An 8,059-nucleotide genomic window follows, 5' to 3' on the forward strand; every position below is an offset into this window, starting at 1 on the left:
GAGCTAGTTGGAGCCCAAATTGTCTGACACAGTATAAGGCATCTTCCAATGTCTATGGGGAATCTGTTGCCTGCCTGATGTTGGAGGCTGCAATTCCCATCAGCTCTGGTCTTTGGAAACTAATTTAAAAGCCAATAAAGTTATTTTGGTTATGGATATACATGTACCTTTAAGCTCTTGAGCTGACCTCTCTATCTCTTTGTTGTTTAGACTGATATATCCTGTTTACAACCTCCTCCTCCTCCTCCTCCTCCTCCTCCTCCTCCTCCTCCTCTCTTGGATCTCAAGATGACAGGTCAAGCTGGAGCTATCCTCTGAGAACAAAGGAGCAAGCAACGGCTACCTTGTTCTTCTCTAGATTAGTTAGGTAGGTTAGAAATGGAAACTTTTCCGTCCAAGTTATGTGCTTCATACAATAAATGACTTTGTTATTTCACTCACTCTACAAGCATCTCTCTGAGTCTGATTGCAACAGGTAAAGTCTGCTCTGTATCCAGATTTGCAAACCTTATACTGCACACTTTGGATACATTAGGGCACACTCTTCCAATAATCACGACCTACCTAATTTGCACTCTCTGAAACTATTTGCAAATTTTTTAAAAAAGTTATATTTGGAAATGTGCACTTCTCCCAATAATAAGATGCAGTCCTCCAAGCAAACAATGTGTGCAAAAATGCTTACAGTACGGTGAAGCCACCATAAAAATACAGATATTAGTGAAAAATAATATGCAACGTGCAGTATACAGTGGTACCTCTGGTTAAGAACTTAATTCATTCCGGAGGTCCGTTCTTAACCTGAGGTACCACTTTAGCTAATGGGGCCTCCCGCTGCTGTCGCTCCCACCACTGTGTGATTTCTGTTCTCATCCCGAAGCAATGTTCTTAACCCAAGGTACTACTTCCGGGTTAGCAGAGTCTGTAACCTGAAGCGCCTGTAACCCGAGGTACCACTGTATTATGGGCAAGTGCTTTGCAAAAATGTATATATTGGGAGAAAGTTTGCACTGGAATGCAGATGTGTTTTAATGAGGATGTTAAAAAGAAATGGCGAGTGATGCAGAAAAATGAAGAGTGCAGAAACGAGAAAGAGAGAAACCAAAATTGATGGGTTTATCCATCTCAAGTGGCTGCAGAGCACTCTGGCTTATTATGAAGGAGAGGAAATTGCTGGCCAAGCGCCAACTTGGTGCATCTCATAGGCAACATTTCTGCTAACTCATATCTGATATTTTCCAAATGTAGCAAGTGTTACCTCCACACACACACACCCTCCCCTCCCTGGCATCCTGATAAGCTTTTTTTATTTGTTTCCATCTGTTCCATACAGATCACTTTTGCAGTTTATTTGAAACAAGAAACAGCCTTTACAAATCCCTACAGATGGCTTTTAAAGGCTTTGTGAAAGGTAAAGATAAGATCAAGAAAACCCTGTGTGTTTGCCCAGGGCGGGGGCTTGAGGTGGGAGCGAATGGTGGGAGAGATAGGAAATGGTATATTTGCTTCTCTCTACTTCTGCATTACAGCTGCAAATCATGTCCAATCAGAGCATATGATATGTTTCCATTTCTGCCTGAAGTGTCCCTCTAAAAAGGCAGTCTCGCTTGGCTTCCAGCATGCAATTGCTGCTGGTGAAGCGAAGGCTCCCTTCCTTTCAAGCATTCTAGGAAATACAGGCAAGAAGCACAACAATACATTGCAGTAAATCCTCGCCTTTCTAACAAGAGTTCTTAAGGGCTGTTTCATGGAAGATGGAGCAAACTTGTTTTCTGCTGCTCCAGAGGGTAGGACTCGAACCAATGGATTCAAACCACAACAAAGGAGATTCCGACGAAATGTTAGGAGAAACTTTCTGGGGGAAAGAGCTGCTTGATAGTGGAACAGACTACCTTGGACGGTTGGTGTACTCTCCTCCTTTGGAAGTTTTTAAACAAAGGTTGGTTGGTTGGTCATCTGTTAGGGATTCTTTAGCTGAACATTGGGGCAGATGGGAGTCCAGGTCTGGCAACATCTGCGGAGCACCGCATTGTCTACTCCTGGGTTGCACTTGTCAATTAAACCACCATTTGACAGATTAAAAAAGTTACCCAGTTCATTGTGCACCAGGCTGTTTTTTAAAGAATGATTTTAATACAAGGTGTTGTGTTTTTTTTAAAAAATCTTATTGAGGTTCCATGGAGGAACCCACAGAGCAAAGGCAGGTAAGATGCTACAGCACTACTTGCTCTTATGAGGCAGGGATGGGGAACTTTTTCCACCCTGAGGGTCACATTCCTTTCTGATCAACCTTCCAAGGACCACAACCCCAGTGATGGGCAAGTCCAGAAGCAAAAGTGGGTAGAGCAACTTGCAGGGGGTCTTTATGACCCCCATCTGAAAACAAATACAGTGGTGCCTCGCAAGACGAAATTAATCTGTTTCACGAGTCTCTTCGTCTTGCGGTTTTTTTGTCTTGCGAAGCACAGCTATTAGCGGCTTAGCGGCTATTAATGGCTTAGCGGCTTTAAGAAAAAGGAAACAAACTCACAAGAACTCGCAAGACGTTTCATAATAATAATAATAATAATAATAATAATAATAATAATAATAATTTATTATTTATACCCCGCCCATCTGGCTGGGCCTCCCCAGCCACTCTGGGCGGCTTCCATAAAAACCAAAAATACAGTAAAATATCACACGTTAAAAACTTCCCTGAACAGGGCTGCCTTAAGATGTCTCCTGAATGTCAGGTAGTTGTTTATCGCTTTGACATCTGCTGGAAGGGCGTTCCACAGGGCGGGCGCCACTACCGAGAAGGCCCTCTGCCTGGTTCCCTGTAGCTTTGCTTCTCGCAATGAGGGAACCGCCAGAAGGCCCTCGGCGCTGGACCTCAGCGTCCGGGCAGACTGATGGGGGTGGAGACGCTCCTTCAGGTATACTGGACCGAGGCCGTTTAGGGCGAAGCAAGCCCATAGGGAAATTCATCTTGCGGAACGACTCAAAAAACAGAAAACTCTTTCGTCTAGCGAGTTTTTCGTCTTGCGAGGCATTCGTCTTGCGGGGCACCACTGTAGATGTTCTGCAGAAATGAAGCAGAGGATGGGTGGGATGAGGATTCCAAAGGGAGTTGTTATAGCAGAACATATTATAACAATAGTATAAACACTTCATTGGTTTACATCTTTGTGATATGAAGAATATAGGTTGTTATAATTGTAGTGGGTTGCAAATGGTGCTTTTAAAGACCAACTCATTGATTCCCCCCCCCCTCACTGGTCTGCAAGATGCCAACAGAGTTCCACTTTTGCTCCTCTTTACCAAGTGTTTATGCATCCAAATACAACCACTGTGTAGAATGATTTTGCATCCAGGCTACGAGTCGGTAAAACAAATGTCTGTTGCAAAAAATTTTAAACTGCTACAGCCGAGTGCCTGATTTGCAATGAATAATTAATCGGACGATGAAGCTTCCCTTCTGTGGAAGGAAATACCCATGAATGGAGAATGCAGTTGTGATCGTTTTGTTCTTGTTGTTTTAAATTATGTGGAAATGTCTAGGAAGGCCTTTCCTGAAAGTATACTCTCCCATGGAAATGGAATAAATGGAAAGCATTTATTTGGATCCAGATCAAGAGTTGACATGTCAGGCATCTGCTGAGGAGCCACACCACCCCTACAAAGGTCCTCTTACAAGAACCCCCTGGAACTGTTGCAATGAGGACTCACTGAAGGAAGGAGGGACATGGAGAGTGTCTTGACTTGGGATCCTCCTCAGCCTAGAGTAGACATTGACCCTATCCCTGTTTGCCAAAGGAACATAGGAACTGCTTTATACAGAGACAGACTACTGGTCCATCGAGCACAGTACTGTTTACATCAATTGTAGGCATCACTCCAGGATTTCAGAGATGCCAGGGATTGAACCTGGGACTTTCTTCATGCAAAGCAAGTGGCCTACCAGTGAGCTATGTCCCATCCCCACTGTAAAATCAACGGAGAAGCCTCTGCAAGCTGCTAGGGAGGGAAGGCATGCCTTGATCTATCCCTGGCATCTGTACGTGGGGCTGGGAGAAACCCCTGCCTGAAATCCCAGAGAGCTGCATGGATTTAGGGGCACAGAACTTGCGGCCCTCGATACTAGCATAATAGTCGCTCCCCCCCTTTTTGGGTCCCTAATATCAGTCCCAAGACATTCACCACACAGTTGTCTCAGGGCATTCGCAGTGCGCATTCTCTGTACCAGCTGAAGGTGCAAGGGGAGTGGGTGGGTGGGCAAAGCTGCCACGAGCAACATAAACATAACTATGTTCATTAATAAAAATTGCTTCCTCGCATAATGGTTGCGCCTTATCTTTCTGAAAAGAAAAATCAGCATTAAAAATGTGACCATTACGTGGTGAAATACAGTATATTGTTGGACTGCAACTCCTGGCATCCCCTGACCATTGACCATGCTGGCTGGGGCTGTTGGGAGTTGGAATCCAACAACATTTGGTGGGCAACAGGTTCCTAAGCCCTAGAGCAGCCTTTCTCAACCTGTGGGTCCCCAGATGTTGAACTACAACTCCCATCACCCCTAGCTAGCAAGGGCAGGGCTCAGAGATGATGGGAGTTGTAGTCCAACAACATCTGGGGGAGCCACAGGTTGAGAACTGCTGCCCTAGAGCATACTGTGGAACATGGAGAGAGTACAGTTTTAAGAAATGAATAAGAACTACCGCATCTAGATCACTGTTGTTTTCACATAATGGATGTGAGTTTATCAGTGCTAGCTATTTATAGGGGTGGGGGTGGGGGTGGGGGGAAGAATGCCTTTTGTATGACTGCCTGGTTTTTGTTTGTTTGCTAAAAAATAAAAATAAAAAGCAATATCATCCCATCTGAAAGAAATGTTAAAAAATCTTCCACCAGCTGTTTGCAATTTTGTTCCGCTACTAGAAATGAAACGTTGGCTGTGCAGTCTTCTGCCTTAAGGAATCCAGCTCCTTCAAATGCCCTTCTGAAGCTCCGCACTGGTTTATTCAACAGCCATCTTCTGCTGAGAAATCTTTAACTGAGCAATCATTTCTACATCTGGGCCTGCAGCTGTTTCCCGAACACCCTAATAACCTTTCTCAATAAGAGCATTTGCTTTTCAACTGTGTATGATTCTCTCTCTCTCTCTCTCTCTCTCTCTCTCTCTGTGTGTGTGTGTGTGTTTCTGTCTAGTTGCACTCAGGCTTGAGCCGGGCTACTTAGAGTCCTCTGACTTTAAGCTACATTGTGTTGTCTCAGTACTGCCTAGGGCAAGCTCCACCACCAGGCAGAGAGGCAGCTGATGTGTGTGCTTGTGGAGGGGCAGGGGCAGGCAAGTAGCAGCAGCAAGGAGCTGGTGGCAGGACAGTGTGCACCGTCCAGTGGCATAGCATGGGGGGGGCATAGGAGCGGTTGCCCCGGACACAAAATTGTTAGGAGGTACAAAATTTCAGTACCCAGTGCTTCCTCAATACAGCTGTGCACTTCTGTCACTGGGCTTCATTGAAAACGGCTTCTCCATGTGAATCAGGAAACGACCTCTCCAGACAACGGAATGACTCTACTTTCCTTATCGCCACAGCTGCATTCTCCTGGGTGACACAAAGGAGAGACAAAGGAGGAGTGTGCCTTTGGGGGTGAAGTCAAACTGTTGGAAGGTTGCAGCACCTGCTGTGGCCGTAGAGACTGATGCAGGAGAGACATGTTTTGTTGCAGCTAGAGCAGATGAAGGTGTCTTCGCTAATATAGACATTTTTATGCACACTTTCCTCTAATACAAAACTTGTGGCTTTTTGGGTTGGGGAACTGTATCACAAAATTTGGAGAAGTGTGACTATTGAAAGGATAGCTGTGTACTGTTCCAAGAAGTGAGCTTTGGGCGGATTTTCTTTAAAAGGTGAACTAAACCATTTTCCCTCTCCATCCCTAATATGGAGCATCGTACGGTTAGCCCATTCACTCTGTGATCCTTGATTGGGTGGGATCGGCTTATGTTACTAATCCAAGAAGGAAGCAGCAGCAACAGCTTGGGGGGGGGGGCAGGCGCGAGGGAGTAGCGCTCACTGCGGCTGCAACCTTCCATAGTAAAAATGATGCTTAGTGGGATTTTCAAAGGAGTGAATATTTGCAAAAATTTACTTTTTTTGTGGGGGAGTTAGACATCTGTTTTTCCTGCCTAGATTTCTAGCATCTAAAGCCAGGGAATACTTGGCACACTCTGATTTTGTTGTGGTTTCTTAAAGCCACTTCACAGAAGGAGACTTTTACCTGCACCTTGTCAGGATTTCCCAGACCACATGGGGACTTTTTACAGCTGGGTTATGCACCACAATATGCCATTGATATTTACACTAGATAGGCAGGTGTCTGGCTGGCTGCTTCAGAGTGCTCTGGAGTTGTTTGCTGATGTGCCTTCTGTCTGCCACCCTCAGCAGAGGTTATCTCTTCTGCTTTTTAAAAATCTCCTCCGTATGTACTTTGAAGGGCATGTTCAAACTGGTGCATCTCTTTTTCTGATTCACCTGCATTGGTGCCAGTTGAGTGTCTTGTGCCACTGCTGTTTGAACTTACAAGTTAAAAGAGAGTGCAGGACATTCCTGTTTGCTTAGCATGAATTTCTCTGAATTTACACATTTTTGTATGCATTTATGCTTAATACACATGTTTCTGCAAAGTGATTTTCCCTTTCTGTATGTTATTTTCAGTTTTATATATCTGCATTTCAACGCACACTAGCATATACATTTTTGTATAGGTTCCTTGGCAGGAGAACTGCATCTGGCTGGAGAAGTACAAATATTGAAGGATGGCTTTTGTTTTAGAAAGTGTGAATTAGGTCTGTTCACTTTTAAATGAACCAGATTTCTCTCGGCATCCCTAGTTGCTATTGTAATTCTTGCATTGCTTGGTTTGCTGTGATCACTTGCAATTGCCACCAGCAACACTTGTGCCTTTTGGGTGGTCTGTGGTCTAGATACCAGCCAATCCTGGCCCTGGTTAACTTTCCAGATGAGCCAGGATGAAGCCTGCAAGTGTCTGCACTTGCAATGCCCAGCCAGTTATCAAGATACAGCTCCAGGTCTGTGGAAGGGGGAAATCGGTGTTGCCATTTAGGTAATTTAGGTAAGGTAAAGGAAAAGGGACCCCTGACCATTAGGCCCAGTTGTGACCGACTCTGGAGTTGCGGCGCTCATCTCGCTTTATTGGCCGAGGGAGCCGACGTTTGTCCGCAGACAGCTTCCGGGTCATGTGGCCAGCATGACTAAGCTTCTTCTGGCGAACCAGAGCAGCGCATGGAAACACCGTTTACCTTCCTGCCAGAGCGGTACCTATTTATCTACTTGCACTTTGACATGCTTTCGAACTGCTAGGTTGGCAGGAGCAGGGACCAAGCAATTGGAGCTCACCCCGTCGCGGGGATTCGAACCGCTGACCTTCTGATTGGCAAGTCCTAGGCTCTGTGGTTTAACCCACAGTGCCACCCACGTCCCTTGGTAATTTAGACGCTGGGCTTATTATTTATTTGTTTATTTTATTTAAATCTCACACTTCCTACCCAAGGAGCCCAGGGTGGCAAACAGGCACTCAATTTAGAAACAAAGCAAGAACGTTCTGAAGCTGATTAAAATATTTTAAAAGCAATAGCAACTAAAACCGTTGCAGTTAAAAACATTCTACCAAATGTCTGGGTAAACAGGAATGCTTTCAAATGTTTTAATGATTTGCCAGGAAAGAGTGCTTTAAAAAAAAAAAGGATGGTAATGTGTATTATTAGTTCACCATCTATATATTTATAGATGCTATCGCCAGGCATGCAGCAATGTGGTGCAAATAAAATAAAATGAGGCACCCCTCAAAATGAGATTAAAACAAATAGCGAGATCAATGGTCCCTCTGGCTCAGTATTGTCTACACTGACTGGCAGCAGCTCTCCAAGGTTTCAGACAGGGAATCTCACCTGGCGCTATCTGGGATGAACCAGGGACCATCTGCATGCAAGGCACAATGTCGCACAATCCATTGGACTTGTGCCCAAAAGTCCTGCCCTGATGGCCCCAGT

The 8,059-nt window shown here is 44.9% G+C and overlaps 1 long non-coding RNA gene across 1 annotated transcript; it reads left to right on the forward strand.

The window, feature by feature from the left end:
* The first annotated feature begins 297 nt into the window (after window positions 1-297).
* LOC309521220 lies at window positions 298-5,074 on the forward strand. Its single transcript, XR_014214577.1, has 4 exons — window positions 298-367; window positions 1,334-1,411; window positions 1,785-1,904; window positions 4,924-5,074. It is a non-coding gene; the product is annotated as an uncharacterized lncRNA (long non-coding RNA).
* The last annotated feature ends 2,985 nt before the right edge of the window (window positions 5,075-8,059 follow it).

This window comes from Podarcis vaucheri (assembly GCF_965113315.1).
Source record: "Podarcis vaucheri genome assembly, chromosome: 16".
NCBI lineage: Eukaryota > Metazoa > Chordata > Lepidosauria > Squamata > Lacertidae > Podarcis > Podarcis vaucheri.